This window comes from Euprymna scolopes, chromosome 11, assembly GCF_053919585.1.
Source record: "Euprymna scolopes isolate OS-2025 chromosome 11, ASM5391958v1, whole genome shotgun sequence".
Lineage (NCBI taxonomy): Eukaryota > Metazoa > Mollusca > Cephalopoda > Sepiida > Sepiolidae > Euprymna > Euprymna scolopes.
In genome coordinates, this window is record NC_136492.1 from 142216220 (window position 1) to 142239719 (window position 23500).

Genomic DNA, 23500 nt, shown 5'->3' on the forward strand with positions numbered 1-23500 from the left:
CAATATTCACTCCCGAATTGAACAGAGATTAATATCAACACACAGCAAAATGAAATTAATATCAACACACAACAAAATAAAATGCAAAACACATTCGCACAGACGTATACATACATGTACACCCTCACACACATATATACGAACGAATGCATTAAAACACAAACGTATACAAACATACATCCACACCCACAAACACAAAATTACCCCCGCTTTTATGTAACACATTGAACATTACCAACCTTACTTTACTACGGACAACAATAAATGGGAACACTAAAGATACTTTATATTTATTCATCGACATCGCTCTTTTATATCAGCAAACATAATAATCTGAACACACCAACCGACTAAGACGAAAACGATTATCACAATAGAAAGAAACTAAAATCTAAAACTCCAAAATGTATTTAAAAATCCATACCAAATGACGAATTCATGACAAGGTTTACTCAAACTATTTAACATACGACACATTCTACAAACCAATTACACTCACCCCACACAAGAACACACACTCACACAGACGAACTTATTTTACCAGCCAAAATGCGCATCACATTTCCACGCAAGTATGAAGAAAAATAAAGAAAGAAAAAAAGAAGAAACGTAAGGAAAGGGATGGAAAACCAAAAGACAGCAACACACAATGACCACGGTCTGACCCCCCCCCCCGCCCCAATAAGCAAGAGTAAGGAGGGAACACACCATTGGAGAGGTTTAGAAACATTTACACCTCTCACCTCTTATAAACATGCCGTAAAAATTGCAAGCAAAAAACCTTTTATATCTTTCAAATACATTTTAAATATTTTCTATTTTGAATACTTCCTGTAACCGAACGTCCGAAACGCATTTGATGACATAAAAAATTATTACAATAATCTAAAAACTAAAAAATGAAAAAAATGAAAACATTAAATAATACAAGCTTAAATAAAACATAAGTATTATAAAGGTCGAAATCTCCTTCTAAGTAATTCTACATACGCATGTACTGAATATTATCTTCCGTCTCATTTTATTCTCCCAGCTAAATTACATTCCAATAATTGTAATTGATGTATTTTTTTGCATTCCTATTTTCCTATTTCATTTTCTTACACTTTTCGTACTTCTTCCTTTGTCTTTTTATGTTATTTTTCATGATATATCTATATTTTTTTAAAAATATTTTTATGAGAACGTTATATTATTTTTTTTAATCTTGTGAAGTTTTTATATTTTTATAGATATTTTAGAATTTTAATATTATTTTTTTACCTTTTTACATTTTTCTTAAGCATTTGATTTTATTTAAATTTATTTGTATATTTTTTAGCCTTTATTGTTTTTTTCTTGCACTTCTCCATGACAATCATATCTCCCATCCCGCTAATATTTTCCAATTCAAATCTAAAAAAAATGTGCATTTCTAATTTGAAATGTTAAACGACAGTGTTGTCTTCCTACCTTTATTTATCATCCGTTTCTACGAGAATCTTTTACTTGAGAATGGAATAATGTGCCTACCTTACTTTGCGCTTTAACTTATTAACTTAATCTTTCTCCCTAGCTCTCTCTCGCTCTCTCTCTCTTTATATATATCTATATATATATATATATATATATATATATATATATATATAGGTGTGTGTATGTGTGTGTGAATGTGTATGTGTGTGTGAATGTCTATGTGTGTGTTTCTGTGTCTGTTTCTCTACGCGTTATACATATTTACGTGTGTGGATCTATATGCATGTATATATGTGTATATGTATATATAAATGTATGTATAAATATATATATATGCATATTCTTACATAGACAATGTTAGCAGTAACTTGTCAACGATTGCTAGATAGATATTTTATAATCGCTTTTCCTTCGAAACTAAGCTTAGCAAACATCAATGTATTTATCTGACAAATATCGGTTAATTTTAGATATTTCAAAGTCAGATTTTTTTTTTAGATTTTCAAAACATACAATCGTTTTATATTGTTTATACACACGTTCATTCATCGATGTTTTGTCCGTCGATGAATTTTCCAAGATCACCTGTAAAATTACAATGTTAGCTGTCTGTTTATTTCGCTAATTACGAACCTTGCATTAACATATTTTAGTTTACTGCAATTCAGCATATTCATAAAAGGCACCGTTATTTCGCCAGTTATGTTGTTTTCCGAAACTTAAGTTAACAATCCTAGAGTATTGGTTGTCCGTTTTATTCTAATGAATTGATTTCAAATAGAAACATTTAGGTAATTTCCGTTGGTCTTGCATGCTTCACTTAAAAAAAAAAACATTTTCTTTAGTCCATTGTATTAAAGTGTAAAATTAAAAAAAAACATATTTGGTGTGATATTCTTGAGTTTTAAATGCTATTTCCGTTCGCCTGACACACTTTAGTGTTATATAATTTTAGTTAGTTTGTCAAGCTAAATAAAACGGCCATTTTGCATGTCTGTCATGCTTTAATAAAAAGGTTGTGTTGGTTTATAATGCTTGAGTGAAAAAAAAAATATTATTTTTCTTAATTTTAAAATAATCGTTGTCGTTGATCTGTCATGATTAATTGTAGAATATAATTTAAGTGTAATATTAATTATTCATTGGTCTCCTATGCTTAAATTTAAATGAGAATTTTGTTGGCCTGTAACGCTAAAAACTATCACTTACAAAGCTTATGTTTAAAATAGTATTTCAGTTGATCTGTCATGCTTAAGCAAATAATAATATGTTTGTTGTTGTGTCGCTGAAATTTGAAATATAATCGTCTATAGTCTGCCAGGCTTACGTTTAAGACATATTTTGTTAGTCTGTCACGCTGCCTTTCAAATTGTTTGTTGCTCTGTCACGTTTGAAAGATCCGTTTATCTGCTAAGCGCATAAATTAAATGCATGCAACCGAAAATGTGCATTTTTGTTTTTCACAAATATAATCTTTGAAAGCCGATTTACGTATTAACGAATGAGGAATGCAAGAACGTTTTGGTATTATTTTCTATTCTGTGTTTACAAACATCCTGTATCAGTTATTAAGGATTAAGCATTCCCTGAAAAACACACAATTAAACAGTTGTATAAAAGCATTGGATGACCTTGTGCTGCACTAGAACCATTGGAATATTGGATGTTTGCTGTGGATAAGCGAGGAATGGAACAAAACACTGATACTAATGAAATCAGTGACAAACACATTCCAGTGTGTAACACGTTAGAGGATTTCCAGTCCAATAATATATGTGAATCTGCCTCGTTTATGTTCACGTCAAATGTGATATTATACAAGCAGAAAACGCCAGAACGCCAAAAGCAAAATAATTCATTATGTCTGCCTGTTCTCCTACACTATATTCGTCTCCTTATTGATCCCACAACTAAACATGTTCGAATGCAACATTACCATCTACATATAAAAACATGTGCTTTGTCAACCTAAGCAATAAAGATTTTTATTTGCGTATTAAGTTTGCTCGTTCGTCATATTGAAACATCGGCAAAATACGTACGTTTCTTTTTAATTGTTTAATGACAAGAATTATTTTAGTTTCAATTAAATAAATTGTATTGTTATACTGTTAATGCTATGCTTTAGGCATTTCACCATGGCTTCATTTGTTTGTGACCGCCTGTCCGAGATTCTTATCTTGATGTAAGTATGCTTTTTACTTTTCCGGTACGATTTATAGTAATTTACTATTAAGTATGATAAACGACGAATTAATTGTGTGGGGGTGTCTTTCTCTCTCTTTCTCTCTCTCTTCTCTTTATCTCTGAATAACACACACACACACACACACATATATATATATATATATATATATATATATATGTATATATCATGTGTGTGTAACCCCTACTCTAATTTCAATTGCAATTTTCTTCGTGTTTTTCAAGAATTATTCATGTGACTTATAGATATAAATATGCATACCATGGTCATTTTTCAATTAAAACTAAAATGTTAGGATTTAAACTGGCTTTAATTACATTCTTTGCTTATGATATAGCCAGTTTTTAGTAACAAACATGTATTAATATGAACAAACGAAAGCATAACATGTAGTTGTAAATATTAAACCAAACACTGTTCACATAATAAACAGCCATTGTTATTATTTTCTGTCTTTTATTGCTAATGCTTATATTTTCATAAAGGCAATATAATGTATTATCAAATTGCAAATAGCACGAAGACTATATGTGTAGACACAGCGTGTATATGAATATGGAAGAACTACGTAAGTACTACATGATAAGTTTCACAAAAAGAGGTAAATTATGTGCAGCATAATGATTCTTCTTTGTCTTAAAATGGGGTTTAATAGTCATGTGATTGCAATAAACTTATTTACCATATAAATACAGACAATTTTCAACATCATTCTAATATATAGTACGAATTTTACCAGATATTGTTATAAACCTTATATAACTCAAAGCAGTGATTAAGAACAGAAGAAAATACATTATATTGAAGATATTGGTGCATCTATTACACTGGGTAACAAAAAAGACGTCAGGGGTTACTCAGCTCATTTACACTAATTTTGGTGTTTTGAGTCCGAATATCACATTGAATTTGTTCTATCAGGTCAACTTTTTGAGATACAGCCATAGGCCTACCTGACGAGCTATACATATGCTAATATAAGGTATTTTGAGTTCAATCATATTTTTCCTGAAGAATATATCGATTTACAATGCACAGACACAAATAATTTTATAAATAATTAATATGTGTGTGTTTATCATAAATTTATGTGTATAAATATGTATAGAATTTATTTGATATTTAATATGTTTCGTGTGAATTTAGGCTGACGAGGGTTATACTTTAGCATATTTGGGTCATTCTTCCCAATAGTTACAATATTGCCTCTTAGATTCTTTCTCATATTCTCATTACCTTAACATTCATTGCATTCATTGCATTTGCCTTAAATTAACTCATTGTGTGCTCAGTGTGTGTTTAAACGTGGAAGTTGGTGCACGCCGGTTTTGTTATCCGGGTTCTCTGAGAAAATAGTACAGTTATGGCATATTAAGTGGCTATAAATCCTAGTACTAATTTATTAACTGTCTATGTTTCAGTATGTGCGTATTTAAAGAGCAGTAAACGGGGGATTCAGCTCATATTTGTTTATTCCCCTTTTTCGAATTCATCGGGGTTTTAGAACAATAAAGGGAATTCAACAATTGGCTAATCAAACCAATACCTGTCTTACTATTACTCCATAGGAATATATAAATAAAATATAATTCAAAATTTACTTAATTAACCCTTAGCCAATCAAATTGATTCTAAATTTCATTGTCTGACACTCAGCTGCATCTTTCTTTTTGCTTTCAGTTTATTGTGATGGCTTCGGCGCGACGGTCATGCAGGAATAATCCTGACGTGTTCTGCTACATCTACAGAGAATACACGCTGTCAGGGGACAGGAAGAACATCACAATATTTGTGAAGCGCGTCAACGTGGCTTGCTTTAAAGTCAAGCTGGGTGACCAAGATAAGTCCTGGGCACTGCACACGGTGTGCAAGACGTGCGTGGAATACCTCCGGCGGTGGACGAAAGGAGCAAAAATTTCATTCAAGTTTGGGATTCCGATGGTTTGGAGGGAGCCGTTTGACGATGCATCGAATTGTTGCTTCTCTGCCATCAATACTACTGGCATCAACAGGAAGAATCGGCACAGTCTCCAGTACCCCGACCTTCCATCTGTCCGCTGTCTAGTGGTTCACTGCGAAGAAATTCCCGTACCAGCGTTCACACAGCTTCCCGACAGCAACGACGAGGCCACCACTACAGACGAGCAAGGATATACAGAAGAGTTCGAGAATGAAGCACAAGATGGCCCACAGCTCTTTTCCTAATGTGAGCTTAATAATCTGGTTCGGGATCTCAGCTTGTCGAAAACTTCCTCCGAGCTGTTGGCCTCCAGACTCAAAGAGAAAAATCTACTTGGCAAGGACGCGCGTATCACTTTCTTTCGTAGAAGACATTAGGACTACATGGGCTTCTTCTGCCAGGAGGAAGACCTCGTGTACTGCTGAGATATCGCCGGTTTTCTTGTTAAAGTCGGTGCTCCTCAATACGATCCCAGAGATTGGCGACTTTTCATTGACAGCTGCAAGCGCTCTTTGAAGTGTGTGCTCCTCCACAACGTTCGACTCAATCCCTCTTGTGCACTCCACAACTCTCAAAGAGAAACATGAAGCAGTGATGTACGTGATAGACAAAATCCAATATGAGCAGCACAAATGGATCATCTACATCGACTTAAAGATGGTGAACTTTCTACTTGGTTAGCAGTCCTAGTTCACGAAGTACCCATGCTTTATATGTATGTGGGACAGTCGAGACAGAGCCCATCACTATGTAAAGAAAGAGTGGCTGGCGCGAGAGCAGTTAGTACCTGGGGCGAGAAACATCATAAACAAACCTCTTGTTGAGAAGATATTGGTCCCACCGTTACACATGAAGCTTGGGTTAATGAAACAGTTCACGCGCGCTCTGGACAAGGATGGGAGGTGCTTCAACCAGCTGTGCCGAGCTTTTCCTCAACTGACCATTAAGAAGCTGAAGGCCGGCATTTTCGATGGTCCACAGATACGGCAGCTCATAAAGGACACAGAGTTCCAAAACTCCATGAACACTCTAGAGTGCACCGCGTGGAAATCGTTTGTGCAGGTGGTGAACAACTTCCTGGGGAACATGAAGGCAGCAAACTATTCCAGACTCATCAGCAGCATGATAGAGGTCTTCCAAAATCTCGGGGGGGGGGTTGATGAGTATAAAGATGCACTTCCTGTTCTTCCACATGGAGAAGTTCCCTGAAAACCTTGGGGCGATGAGCGACGAACAGGGAGAAAGGTTCCATCAGGATATGCGCCAAATGGAGGAGAGGTTCCAGGGGAGGTGGGACGCAGATATGATGGCGGACTACTGCTGGTCGCTGAAGAGAGACAACCAAGCAGCTGCTCACACACGGGTATCGAATAAACGCCGATTTATGCCGTGAATTCTTAACTTTTGTGTCATGTACAGCTCATACTTATACTAATATTATGATTATTATGCTTATCAAATTTGATGATAATTATGCTTATCAAATTTGATGATAATTATGCTTATCAAATTTGATGATAATTATGCTTATCAAATTTGATGATAATTATGCTTATCAAATTTGATGGACTAAATAAAAACTGAATGAATTTGGATACGTTGAGTTTTATTTCTTGAGGAAAACGGAAAAAATCGTCAGAGGTTTCTCAGCTGATGATCCGCAGAATTTTTTTTTTACGAAAAATCGATTTTTTAAAAAAATCTGTAGCAAAAATAAACCGACCTGATTGAGCAAACCCAATGGCATTTTCGGACTCAGAGCATCAAAATTAAATTAGTCTAATTCAGCTGGAAAACCCAGGACGATTTTCCAAACATATTTTTGTTACCCAGTGTTATTAACTATATAAATACAAATACACTTTTACAATAAGATTTCGTACAAGTTTCACCAGATGCAATTATAAACTATATATAAGTAAGAGTAGTGAATAACATAGAACAGAAAGGAGTACTTTATATTAAAGATATTGATATATCCTTTAAATTATGTACATAAATATACAATAATATTTGCTGCGATAATATCTAATATATTCATGATACTTATGTTACGTAATCTAAAATGCCATCTTTGTTGTTGTCGTTATTATTTTGATATACACTTCCAAAAATCAGATGTTGCATTTCACTACTCCAAAACGTTGAGACAATAATTGCTTTGATATAATCATACTTAGCATAAATTTATTGTTGTAATGTATCTTTATATTTTGCTTAGGCTGATCAACACAATGCATAGTAGATTACCCAGCCCCCAAGTAAACGTGTTTTATACAATTTAATAAACTACTGTGAATCTATCTGAGGTACATTAATACAAGATTTAGGGGTTTATTTTGTCCATGGCAATCATATGAAAAAAAGTACTTGTTTTTATTGATCGGTTTGAGTGTTATTTTTTGTACAATAGTTTTGACAGCTTTATATCTCGATGCTGCTGTGTTGTCAGTTCGTCCTGCACATACATGCTAGGCCGATTCGTTTTTATATTTGAAATACTCACTTGTAGATCTTCGTTTAACGTTTGTTATATGCAATTGAGCTAAGTAACCGAGTTGGAAGGTTTTGCTAAAGATTTACACAAATTGCTTATATATTTGTATCGATGATATTTTTGAAAGATTTAATGATATGTCTTGCCTCATTACCCATAGTTTTATGTTTGCGAATCGTTCGGATTCTAAAGGTTCACATTCAGTCTGTCACAAGTTTTACAAGTATCTGACTTCGTAGGAGAGAACCCGATGTTGCCGGATACGAATTGTAAAGGATCAGGGAGTATTTCTAATTGTTGCATGCCTTCTGCTCTATTCTCTTGTACAACTTCTTGTGACCTCTCGCTTCTTGACGAATTCCTGTTAGTAGGTATTTTACTCGTTGTAATTTCTTTTTTTCCCAAATCATTTAAATATTAACGCAAGCTTTTTCTGAACCACTTATTTTTATGACATATTTTACTTGCAAGAACATGGTTCTCCAAATCTATGCTTTCCTGCAATGGATTTTAAGAACTACTGATATATTTGCTTCACTGTTTCGCTTCTGTTTTGCCGTTTCGTTTTTCCACTAACTGACATTTCTTCTTCTAACTCCGAATCCACAGAATCCTAAGAAATCTCCTTTGTTTATGGCGTCAGAAGTGTGGTTTTAAAACGTGACTAATTTTCACATTACTTTACATCTGTTTGTCGGAACACACTTTTGGAAAACAAAGGAACCCTCAATTCTAATATCCAACTTATTTAAAAACAATATATTTTTAAATTGCATTGCCCATTCTTTTAACTGACATATTTAATCTAAAAGAACGGACAATCGACCGTTTTTCCGACATAAACAATATTTAACTATTTCTAGTTGAATTAACAATGGACTTAATTTCTAACATTCAATTTTCCATTATGCCTACAGGGTTCGATTCTAGCCTTATCCTTTTCACTTATCTATCTTATCTTACTTACATGGAAACAATTTCGTGAGTCCTGATTCCTCCGTTGGGAGCCAATCGGCTCCTGGGACGCTATATTTTAATATGATCTGAAATAAAAGCAAGGAGAAATTTGACTCCAAATATTTTTCATACCTAATTTCTCCCCTCTTTTGGAAATAGTGTACGATTATGAATAGCTCCAGTATCAAATAATCCTCATACGCTGTAAAACTTACTTTCTGTATGAAAACCATGAAGGAAGATATAACATATGAAAAGTATTTGGAATCATGTCTCCCATTGCTGTTATTGCAAAACTAGGAAAACAAATGACTATGATTGAAACATATCATGAGTGGAAAAACGTCAAAAAATAAGCTCTGGATGATATATGATCCCCTTAATGTGTGATGTTAAGGGCAAATGTCACACACCCTACTACACAATTCAGGGCATTACCTTTCCAACGAGTTTTCATTTGGTAAATTCTGATCATTAATTGATGAGCTTTGAAACTTGTAAAATTGCCAACGAGTTGGCATATCTATATGTATATAAGGAAATATGTATATTTATAGCGAAATTGGATATTAAAATGCCCATATCTTCGGTTATATGGGGTTAAACGATATGAAAATATGCATGCTCTTTGAAAATTATAATATGATTCTATTGTTAAAATGTTATGACAAGTAGTAAACAGGAAACTATATTTGCATTTTTATATATAGGATCCTGTTAGGCCCCAGTTTTTTTTTTTTGCTTGAGTTGTTTCCCCTGTGTCATTGTCAGGGCACTAATATATATATATATATATATATATATATATATATATAACTACTTCTTTAACTCACATAAAATTAATATACGAAAGTATATATCTATGCGTAAACTTTAAATATTTACTTCACTAGTACCCAATACGTAGGAAGAGCTAGTTAGTAAGTTATAAAATATATATGGTGATTAAACTACGCTGAATATTCTGCGTTTCTAACACTCTAGGATAGTCCTAGAGTGGATGAAACGCGGAGTATATATATATATATATATATATATATATATATATATATATATATACATATATATATATATATGTATAATTTAAAGGAGATTAGAACAATATCATTTATTAAGATAAAAAGCTATAGCAAACATCTTAATGACTATTTTAACCACAGTTCCTGATTTCAAAAAACGAAAAATTAAAAGATTCATCTGCCTTACTTTTAATGCTAGGTTTATTTATGGTGTCTTTTAAATTCAATAAAAACCCTTCAAAATTTGCTGATTAGGAGACGTTGCTTATCAAAAATCTCTATATAATTATTGTACATAACTTGATGTATACCACAATAAAAAGCATTGTTTTCCGAAACGATCGTACAGATAATTGATTTTGTTGTTGTTCCTTCTCATGAAACGGATTTTTAATTTAATTATAATTTGATTTTTAAATTTTAAATTATCAATCACGTTACTCAATATTATATATATATATATATATATATATACATATACTCCTTTAAGTTCGTTTTTCTTTTGTGTGTACTGATATTCATATTAAAACCCCTCTTTTCTATTTATTTAAAAAGAAAATACAATGTTCTTATATATGGGTCGTAGAATTGCATTCACTAGCAAAAGATCTAGCTAATTTGCATATTCTTTTAAACATTCATTTTAATTAATTCCCTATTAGTTTTGTTTCGGTTTTCTTATGGAATGATCATCTTTAGTCAACTATCACGTGTAATTATATTAGTGCAGATATTCTACATGATATATACTTGCATTATATTTGCGTAAAACTGTGCAGTAAACACAAAATTCTTTCCACATATATTTATCTATACGTATATATTTTGTTTTTCTTTCTATCTATCTATCTATCTATCTATCTATATCTATACATCTTTAAAAGTGAACGTGTCTGGGTATCTGTGTGTCTGTGTACATTTCCCTACGCAATAACTCTGTCAATTCTTAGTCTACAGACTCGAAATTTGATATACAGGTGACTGAGATTTGGAAAAATCGATGTGATCGGTTTTTGATCAGAAATTTTGCGACTAAGGAGTCAAAGTTCAACGATCTGATCTTTGAAAACTCTACCAAACTCCTCCAACAATTTTGGGTCTAAACACGTGAAATTTTTGATATAGGTTCCTTGAACATGGATCAAACTTAATAACTTGATTTGAGCCCAAAACAATAAATTTTAAGGAGTCATAATAGGGGTCAAAGTTAAAAAAAACTGACGTCTGCCGTCTCTTACAAATTACTCAGACAATTTCTGGTCTAAATATTTGAAATTTTACATAAAGGGTATTCAGAGATAGGGCAAGCTTTGTCATCAGATTAGGTCGATACTTTTTTGTTACCAATATATAAAAATATGTATGTATGTTTGTTTGCATGTCTGCCTGAAACTTTCAATAGAGGCGACGGATTTTACCAAGATCAGTATTGTTTTACAGTTCGACCTTTCATACGACAAATATCGAAAAATTGGCTAAAAACATTAATATCTTCCCCTTCAACTAAGCACTTTTCTACAGGGGGTAATCACTGTTTTCGACGATATTTTAAAAATTAATCTATCCTTTAGATTGTCTAGCCTTTATTTTAAAAAATGTCGCTTCGGGGTTGGCGGTGGTTCTAACAGCATAAACGTTAGGTTTTACCCCGTTCTTTCCCTCCTTTTGCGTTTTTTTCCCAAACTTTTTTTCAAGCGAAGCATTTTAAAAGATTCAGTCATTCTACATTAATTTAAATAAAATAGATTACTATTAAAAATAAAATAGATTACTACTAAAAATAAATTACTATTAAAATAAATTACTATTAAAAATAAAATAGATACAAAACATACCCGCAACTTTTTTTTATTACAGATAAAATATCAGACATGTTGCGATCTGTCCCCTCATATATATATATATATATATATATATATATATATATATATATATATATATATATATATATATATATATATATATCAAGCAGCAATTTGAATTAAAATTCTTGTGAAATCTCATCTTAATCATTTTATAGTCAGAACTCAAAATGTCATTCAGTTTATTCCGATGTAAGTTGTAACTAATTGTGAAATACGAAAATGAACCACACATCCCAAAATACGAATCACTAAACTAATTTTAACAATCAGTTGTAAACTCAATACTTATTCGAACAACCAGGCATTTAAGGAACAGCAACTAAAAACGTTTGAAATGATGACAATTTCATGCGCTCTTAAAAACGTATTTCCTTTCATACATCCGGATTTGACATTTTTCACTTTGTAAGTGTAGACATTTTGGGGATACTTGTTCAGTAACAGTTTGTCATTTGAGTTAGGTGCACAAACATAAAGACTTCTTCACGATTCAAGGTGCTCAAACCATTTAAGATGAATAATTTTTTATATAGATATTAATTTTGCTATGATAACATTCTATTTTTATATATATCACAACGCTCATAACAATCGCCGACTAGACATATCTTCGGCGTTGCCCTGCTCTATCTAACATTGCTTCTCCCATTAAAAAAAATATTCGTACAGTACGCTCTTTTATCCTGTTTCTTTTGTTTTAGATCACCAGATCCCTAGATTTCACCTACTTCACTGGGATGAGGAAAAGGTCAGTGCTTTCCTTATTCATTTTTCTTTGGTCAGTTATTAATATCTGACCACTATCTTATTTAATCTTTACAGAATATCTTATCTGGTCCAATGGCATTTTCCGTTTCGGTTTAAGTTACTGTTCATACGACCGATGTCAGCTGTTTAATGCAAACTACCATTCTGTCATAGTCAATGCTGTATTTTATAGATTTCGGAAATTATTTCTACTCGTAAAATATTCAATGTATGTAAGGATATCGTAACATGTATTACGCTTAAAACGCGCAATATAGAAAACACTCTTGCAACTCTTTTCATGCGTATAAATCTTAATTTTAAGTAGCCATGAATGCGACCGCATGTAAAAGTTGCGCGAATAGATCGGAGGGAACTGTTCTCTCGACGTCCCTTTAATTTCAATTCAAATTTCAAACATTAAGAAATCTAGTTTGAATTTGAGTTTTAAAAACACATTTTTTCATTTGACAAAGAGAGCAGTTTGTTTGGTTTTTTGGTTTGCAGATGGTGGATGACAAGGAGATGGAATGATTAAGACACCCGCTTAAATCATAAATCCCTATCGCATTCGATGCATTGCCGACATTTATCGGTTGGCTGAACTGTTTTCTTCTCTCTATTTCTATTGATTGCGTTGGCTTTTTATCTGTCCTTATCTGACTTAAGTCATCAGCGCAAAATCTCTTTCACATTTCGCTTCTTTTCTTTTCTTGCAAGTTTTTAAAATTTTCTAATCAGTCGACGCGACCTTCGGAACACAAGCGTTTATCTCTCTCAACCGCCCTTTTTTCTCTGTTGCTTTTTTTTTGTTCGTTTTGGTTTCTAAAATTCTCTAATTATACTATTTTTTTTCTTAATCTGTCCTTTCGTTATTTAAAATCACTCTGCCATTTCATTTTTTTTATTTTGATAATTCATTTTACATCCTTGGTTGGGGATTCAGTAAATCCTACAATAACAAGGTTATGTGGTGTTGTCCGACCGAGAAATTCATAGAATTTTATATCATACTCAGTTTGATGTTTTAGAGAACTAAACTTGAAATCATTCGAACTTTTCAACAGTCGTCTGCGGGAAGTTTTGATTATTGTTTATTTAAAATCTGGATGCGTTATATATATATATATATATATATATATATATATATATATATATATATATATATATTTATATTTAAATATAATTTAAACTGAAGCATATGAAAGCATTCAGATTTTAAATAAACAATAATCAAAACTGCTCGAAGACGACTGTCGAAAAAAACAGTCGAAAGTACTTGCAAAGAAGAAAGAGAAAAATGGAACTTTCTTACACAGATTCAACTGTGAAAAAAGAAAGACAATTAGAAAAATTGCAAAACTACAAAGAAAGTTTATTAAGCAAAAACATATGAAACACACACACACATACACACACACACATACATATATATATATATATATATAAATAATTATCAGCATAAACATTCACATTTGAAAATTCTTACCTGGATCTTTCTCCATCCTCACCTAAATTTACAGGATTTTACCAGTAATTACAAGATTGTTCTATGATTTACATTTATTGTCAGGAAATACGACGATTGTATACATATTGTATACACTCCACACACTTTTACCGTGTATAATTTGTAAAAAGTTTCTATATATTTTGTATTCAGGAAACCTATTCTGAAGATACAACTCGAACTTGTATAAATAGGTTTTATTGTTATTGTTATTTCTTTTTACTTACCTTCTATCACATTTTAACGTTTTTTTTGTTTTTTTTATCCAGATTTTAAAAAGGTTTTGGATCATATGCTCCTCACTTTTGGATTTTTCTTTTTATTTATGTTTCCCTTATTTACTTCTTTCTATCATTGTTTCTTTTTTCCACATCCTCATCTATATTTCCTATGTTTTCCTTTTAGTATTTTCTCTTCTTTAATGATCACGTTGTTTCATAGTGAGCACAGTTATAATTTTAACTATCATTCTATATTTACAACCCTTCTAAATTACTCTTATATATTGTACTGACTTTTAATATCTCTTAATTTTTTTACTATTCTATCCCATTAGTTTATTCTCATTTCATATATAAATGTTCTTAAGCACACTTTTTATTTGTATTTTTTCGTAATTCTGACCTTTTCCTAACACGAACTTCACTTCGAAATACGTTTATGTTCTCCATAATTTTATTCTTTTACTTTTCCTTATTTTTTCATAATATGATAAGTTATATATAAATTTTTCCTTGGCTTTTATTTAATATATATGTTTTTTCCTTTCAGAATTGCTGAACGTTTCTAATCTTAATATTTTTCCTTATCAACCATCCATCTATCTATCTATATATCTATTTATATATATATACATGTATACATATATATATATATATATATATATAAACGAAATTCCACAGCCAAACAACGTCGCAGCCCACAAGAGCCATGACAGTCAAAGAACCGGAAGTCTAACACTCGAGTTTCGCCCTCATTTGGGTTCATTAGTAAGGCACATCCGAATCCTGAGTTCGGATGTGGCTAACTGATGATCCCAAATGAGGGCGAAACTCGAGTCTTGGACTTCCGGTTCTTTGACTCTCATGCCTTTTGTGGGCTGCGACGTTTTTGGCTGTGGAATTTATTATATACAATCTCTCACATTCTGAAAAACACACCCCACACAAAAAAACACACACACACACACACACATATATATATATATATATGTGTGTGTGTGTATGTGTGTGTGTGTGTGTGTGGGTGTGTGGGTGTGTTTGTGTGTCTGTGTGTTTGTGTGTCTGTGTGTGTGTGTGTACATGCAGTTTGCATGGAAATTTCACTGGCGGTATCTGGAAGCGCAGTTAAACTACTAGAAGCGATGCACCCTTAACCTTTTGTTAAGGTATACACCTAGGAGAAAAAATGTTCTAATATAAAAGATTAGGTCTGTTGGTCATGCTAAAGTGTTGATGCCGACACACAAGGCTTTATCATTATCAACACATCTTTGTGTAATAGTCTAACAACAGCATTCCATTCAATTAATCCTAATTAAGCATCAATAACAAAATCATTGGTGAACTGAGGAGGTAATAATAAAACAAGCCCGAAAAATGGTTTGCTTTTTTCCGCCCCATGCAGTCAACTGCAGCTATCTGGATATCTAGTATTACAATCAAAAGAAGAAATAGTTAAACGTTATCTTAAATAGAAATCAAATATATCATTAAGTAAAGTGTCTAAAGACGCAATTGTACACACATTTTTAAAAATATCGTTGTACTAAACAAATTTACAAGGTTTAAAAACTGTTTGCAATAATTTGGAGACTTTAAAACGTACTACACTATTAAATACGTTCGCATAAACCATCTTTAAAGAAACAACAGTAGTAAGAATGTTTGCAATAATTCCAGAGGTATCAGTGTACTTTTCATTGCGGGGACTTTTTTCGCACGACGTATATTTAATAGAATCACTTAGAATCTGGTTAATATAAGTTTTCTATGAGAGAAACATACAGAAATTTCGTACTGACATGAATGACAAAAACCTTCGATGCTGGAAGTAGAGGGCACTTCAGAAAGTCTTAAAGAAACTAAGTATTATGGAATATATACATGATGTACTTTTATCGTTTTTCGGGGGTAGAAAGTGTTCTGTGATGTCTCTTAGTCAGTTTTCGAACAGTTTGATGTCTCCAATAACACAATGCAGGGTTGCATCAGGGTTCCGTTTTCCTCCCATATTTCTATGTGATGTTCCAATACGACTTTAAAGATTAAAACAGAGAAGCTAAATTCTAATTTTATACAAGTGTTGAACTTTCTTACCATTACTGTAGTTTCCTATTAATTGATGCTACTGTCCTCGTTTAAATATTGAAGTAGAATTTCCGAGCCTGATAAATCGTTTTCTAAAGACTCATAAGGCTTTGGAGTTTACAATTAGCATCAATAACCCTGAAGTCTTACATTAAATTAGCATTAATAACCCTGAAGTCATACATTAAATTAGCATTAATAACTCTGAAGTCTTGCATCAGCCTCACCCTGCACCAAACCAGATCAAAGGTGTCAGTAAACTCATCATATTTACCAGTGGAAATTTTTCTTTTTTTACACGGTGGTTACCACTTATCAAGGCCCGGAAGCCACTTAGGGATAAGGGTTATTGCAAGTACAGTACGTTAGTGTGGAGATTTAATGAAGTGTTTACTTAAGGGGGCGGTTCATTAGGAATTTGTTTACTTGTGGGCTTGAAAACATTCAGGATGTAGTGAGTTGGGAAGCAGGCAGACAGAACAGAGTTCCACAGGCGAACAGTTCTAAGAAAGAAGCTTTGTTCATGGAATCCGCGTTTTGATTTATGCACAGATAAAGAGTGGGGAAAATTTTTTACAGTGGATTCAGCTAGACGGGTGTTTTTCGTAAAAGATTTGCCAGGGGGAGCAGAGATTGGAGTTCAGTCGAGAACCTGCCATGGAAATAACGATAAAACAAAGATAGCCCCGCAACGTCTCTTCTGTGGGAGATAGGTTGCAGGGAAGAGAAAATGGCATCCCCCACTAAGCCACGAAGTCTATTTTGTGATTTGTCAAGGAAGGATAAGCTGTTTTAGCAGCTCCTGCCCAGATACGGCAGCAGTATTCTATCCTTGGACTACTTGGCTTTTCTATAGATAGAGAATTGCATCAGTAGTGAGATATCTTCTGGAGCAGTAGAAGGATCCCATCATCTTTCCAGCGACCTTGGCAACAGACTTGATGAACGTATTCCATTTCAGATCAACAGTAAAGGACAAACCCAGAAGTTTTTCAAAACATGGGGCTTCTCCTAGACGAGAGCCATCCATTACAATTGATGCCAGATGGGGATCAGAGCGTTGATGATGTAAAGATAGGAGTTTGGTTTTAGATGCATTAAAGGTAACCAGCACCTCTTCTCCCACTGAACCACAGGCTCGAGATCAGAGGAGAGAGAATCAGAGAGAACTTTGTCATTTACAGCCTTTGATTTGTTGCCGTAGATGGTCGTTTCATCAGCATAGATGTCAACGAATGATTTAAGTATGTGTTTAGGGAGGTCATTGATGTAGCTCAGGCAGAAAGTTGGGCCGAGGATTGACCCTTGAGAGACTCCAGCATTAATACTGTAGGCCTCTGATTTTTGTCCATCGACCACTACTCTTATGAGCCTATCGGAGAGAAATGATCTAATGATTGAGGAAACATTTCCAGTTATGCAGTTGCTGGAAATCTTGTGAAGTAGACCCTTATGCCATACCTTGTCGAAGGCCTTTGATATGTCAATAGCAATTGCTCTATAAAGGAAGCCTTTGTCAAGAGATTCACTAATCCTGTGAGATATAACGGTTAGCACATCTGCGGTAGATCATGCAGAACGGAAGCCATATTGTGTGTCACTAAGAAGGCTATTTCTGCTGAGGTGGTTGACTATTTCTCTATTTAATATGGATTCCAGCAACTTACTCATGACACACAGGAGACTTATTGGTCTGTACTAAGAGGGAGATGACTTATCACCTGAAGTCTTGAATACAGGGAAAACTGATGAGGTCTTCCAGGGAGTCGGAATGCATTTCTCCTTAAGGCAGCGCTTAAATAGTTTCGTAAGTATGGGAGCAAGTTCTGGTTGAAGCTTTTTTAACACTATAATTGAGATGCCGTTAGGGGCAGTTGCTTTACTGGAATCTAGGTTCTTGATTAGCTTGGCGACCTCATGCACGGAGATTTGTATGTTACCTAGCTTGTTCTGTGTTATAGGAGGAAATATGGGGAGTTGATGGCCTTCGTCGCATAGGGTAGAATTAGCTGCAAAGTTCTTTGCAAATAGTTTGGTCTTGTCTGATGCTGACGAGATGACCTCTGGTCCATTGATAATGGTTGGGATAGAACGCACACTTATGTTCAGGATCCTATTTGTTATTTGCCAAAACTGGTGGGAACCAAGATGCTGATCAGCTACCTTGGATTTAACAGACTGGACATATAGCTCTCTTGCATTTTTATTACTCTTTTACATTGGTAGCTGGCGTTCCTGAAAGCAGCATCTATTAAGTTGATAGTTACATCTATTACGTTGGTAGTTACAGAAACAGTGATTTCTGTGCGCGATAGCAGCAGCACATTCTGGGGAGAACCATGGCTGGCTGTTAGGTATTTGTTGGAATTTTTTAGATGGTATGAATCGGTCTATGCCTACAATTAACCATTTGGTCAGATCTAATACTATAAAGGACACATCCTTTTAAACATGGAATGCATAGGTAGATCAGATATGAATGTACGGAAGCTATCCCATCCAGCCATAGAGTATCGGTATACAGTACGGTGGAGGGGTACGTCTGGGGACATTACATTTAATTTTTATCTTATCGGAGTGGTCGGAGGATCCTAGAGGAGAATGAACGGAACATGAACATAGCCCAGGGGAAGTTGAAAGAAAATAGTCTAGGAGGTTTGCATATTGACCGGTAGTATTGGGCACACGGATGGGTTTGCGAACAATCTGAGTGAGGTCATAAGCAATGGCAAAATCATGACAAACCTCCCTCATCGTCTGTCTTATTTGAGTGGGTCAGCCATTCCACGCTATGGACGTTGAAGTCACCACAGATGTGGATGTTAGCCGAGGGATGTGCAGACATTATCTGGTCTATTTTCTCAGATATACTCTTAAAGATAGTAACTCCGCTGTTATGGGACCGATAGAAGGCAAAGATTGTTCCTAAAAAATAAGTATGGCAATTTGTTCACGAATTTGTCGAATGCATTGCGTGAGAAAATTGTCAACCGAATAGCAAAGATATCTCATGCGTTTTGTAAACTTGGTCATCGCCTATGGAAGAAAATACATGGATTGGTGATTATAAAACAGTTGCTCTCGCAAGGCTTTTGCTTGGATCTGAATCTTGGGCTCTTAACTAGTCAAAGATAAATCAACGATGTATTTCACGAACGATTCCTTCGTTCTATATGTAGCTGCACACTTGAAGATAAAGTGTAAATTTCTTATCATTATAAAAAAAGTTAAAATTAAAAGGTTTCGAAACGGTTCTTATCCATTCAGAGCTTGTATGATTTGGTCACCTCGTCGGTATGAGTAATGAACGTATGCAACAATGTGCACTGAGCTTAAAAGCGGTAAATGAAGAACTGGCAGACCATGGCTCGGAATCAGGCCCAAACTAAAATACAATTTTCCAGCCCTCCGTATTCCAGTCTGCTGAGGATTTATATATATATATATATATATATATATATATATATATATATATATATATATACTAGCATTCGGCCCAGTATTGACAGGTCGTAAAATACGCTTAACTATGATATATTTACTAATGAAGAGTTCGTATATATTGTTATAGCATATTAAACCAAATATATAGTAATGATTTAAAAAGTCTTAAAAAAATGACTCTGGCGCTACAGCCGAGAATCGATACCAATGCCCATAGCTTGCTGTTTCTTTTCTATGATGTTAATACCTGTGATATAAATGCATGATTGATTCACATCTAAAAATTAACAAATGAATCAACAGCTATCACGTTACGCATGCATATTGGTAATGCTGTCGTTCGACCATTAGCTGTCAAATTCCATGTTTTTATTTTATTTTCAGATTTTGTGCTGATTTTGTAAGGCTAAAACCCAAGTTTAAAGTTTTGCGTGGTTTCGAATAACCTGCGTATTATTTTCATGTCTGTAAACAAAAAACTGACATAGGAGTTTGGTAGGCAAAACTTTGCAAATATTACGCAATTATAAATCATGTAGAATATCTGCATAAATATAATTACAGGTAATAGTTATTTAATGATGATCAGCCAATTAGAAAATCGAAACCACACTAATAGGGAATTTATTAAAATGAATGTTTAAAATAATATGTAAATTAGCTAGATCTTTTGTAGATGAATGTAATTCCACGACCCATATAAAACAAAATAGTAGTTTCTTTTTTAAATAAATAGAATAAAACATTTTTAATATGAATGTCAATATACAAAAATCCCATATATATGTACATATATATATATATATATATATATATATATATATATATATATATATGAACGCAGAAATATTGTTTGAAATAGAATGTCTTTCAAACAAACCTAATACCGTTAGCAAATCATGTTATATGAGGGGCTTTTAAAAGTAATAACACCCATTTTTATTTCGCTCGAATAGATAAGGGGAAGTTTCAAGTTGCATTGTTATGACAGCTGATTTCATGGATTAATGACTTGAAAGTTGCAGATATTGACGGTGTGAGAGTCTAAAAGAAGTGTGCATTAGAAGCAGGCACATGTCATTAAATTCCTGGCAAAAGTGCATTGAAGATGGTAATGACTATGTAGAAAAATACGTTTTTGAGCATAAAAAGCTCATTTTATCGTTTTATGGTACCCCTCCTGTCTATGTAGCACTTACACTTTTTGATATTAAAATATAGAGAGTGTATATTTTATCACTACTAAAATTGCATAGATTATGGTGGTAACTATGTAGAAAAATCAATTCTAGAACACATAATTCTACGTAGCTATTCAATTTTTCAGTTAACAAAATAAGAGTTTAGATTTTGAATGTTCGTTGTATATATATATATATATATATATATATATATATATATATATGTATATATATAACGAACATTCAATATCTAAACTCTTATTTTGTTATATATATATATATATATATATATATATATATATATATATGCATATATATATATACGTTTTATTTTTATTACCGTTTTTTCTGTTTAGTTACGTTATTGTTTCAGCTACGCGACCGTTTTTTGGCCGTCATGTAGCCTCCTCAGACTTTTACAGAAATGTTCGTTTATAGTGGAATGAAATAATGAATGATGTCAGGGAAGGGGTGCGAGAAAAGCGGAAAAAGAAAAAGGGAAAGGGAAAAAAGGGAAAAGGTGGGAGGGAGGTGCTTGGTAGGTCGGTGGTGCTTTAGTTTTGAAGTTCAAGAACATTAGGTGGTGGTGGGGGGTCTGGAAAGTTCATTTCTGGTGTGGCTAAGGATGTAGGGATACATGGAGGGGGAGGGAGATATGTACGGAAAAGAGAAGGGGGTTACTTTAAATTTCGAGTTCTAAGGTTTAGGTTGTTGGAGTCTCGTTAGTGAGATGATTTCTTGATAAGTATGTCTTGACCTGTTGGGTGTCGCTTAGGTTTGGAGGTGGGGGTGGGGGGCTACGATTCGGTTTATCTACTTGATTTTTATTTGTTGTTAAGTGTTTTGAGAATGTTAGCCTTGAGCCGTACTCGCGAGCACACACATGCGCACATATAAACACACATACACTTGAAGAAACGCGCACATGTATATATACATCTCCACTTTGACATGTAAACACAAGCGCATATGCATACATGCACACATATACACCCGCATTGCTCCCGTTGATCTCAATTGACCTTAAAGTGTTCAGTTGATTACGTGTCCGTAAGTATGAATGTGCACATACACACACACACCCCGACACCCATACATCCATGCAAGCGTATACGTTAGTCTACATGCATATATTGATTCAGACATACAAGCATACGCGCACATACAGATACTTATATTCGTGAACGCATACATCGACATAAACACAGCTGCACACTCATACATATATATGTTGACAGCAGGTAGCGGGCACATATGCTCTCACATACATATACATAGGTACGTACATATATCGATACCCTCATGTACACACGAACACACATGGACTCATGCATGCATATACACACATACACACATACCCAGATATACACACAGTTATTGGTATAGACATAGTCGCCTACATAGATTTAAATCTAAATTTATTCGTGGATATATAGACGTAATACTTTCGTTAAACGTAGATATGAGTATGCATAGATATAAACATAAACTCATTCCTAGGTGCATATACGCAATATTTTCATTGGTGGAGGTTTTTAATGGTTTGATGTGGATGCACACGTGAGCACCGACGCACATACACGCATATATATACACACTTACAGATACACATCCCCACACGCATGCATTCACACACATATACGTGCATACACTCATACACACATGCACACATACATGCACCCATACATACATCTGCAAAGATACGCACCCACTCGCACATACACACCGATATCTACGCACGCATATACATACACGTCGTAAAATATGGGCACAGGTTCCGCACATGTAACTACATACGCAATAATAAACGCACACGCACGTGCGCATGTGTGTGCTCGCGCGTGCGGCTCCAGGCTAACCTTCACCATTCACTAAACAACAAATAAAAATCAAATGGATAAACCTAACTGTAGCCCCTACCCCCGCCTCCCAACCTAAGCGGACACCCAACAGGTAAAGACATACTTATCAAGAAATCATCTCACTAACGAGACGCCAACAACCTAAACCTTAGAACTCGGAATTTAAAGTAACCCCCTCCTCTTATCCCTATACATCTCCCTCCCCCTCCATGTATCCCTATATCCTTAGCAACACCAGATATGAATTCACAGACTCCCACAACCACTTAATGCTCTTGAACTCCAAAACTAAATCACCCCTCCCACCTTTCTCCCTTTTTCCCTTTCCCTTTTTCTTTTTCCGCTTTTCTCGCACGCCTCCCCTGACATAATCTATTCTTTCATTCCACCATAAACGAACATTTCTGTAAAAGTCTGAGGAGGCTACATGACGGCCAAAAAACGGTCGCGTAGCTGAAACTATAATGTAACTTAACAGAAAAAACGGT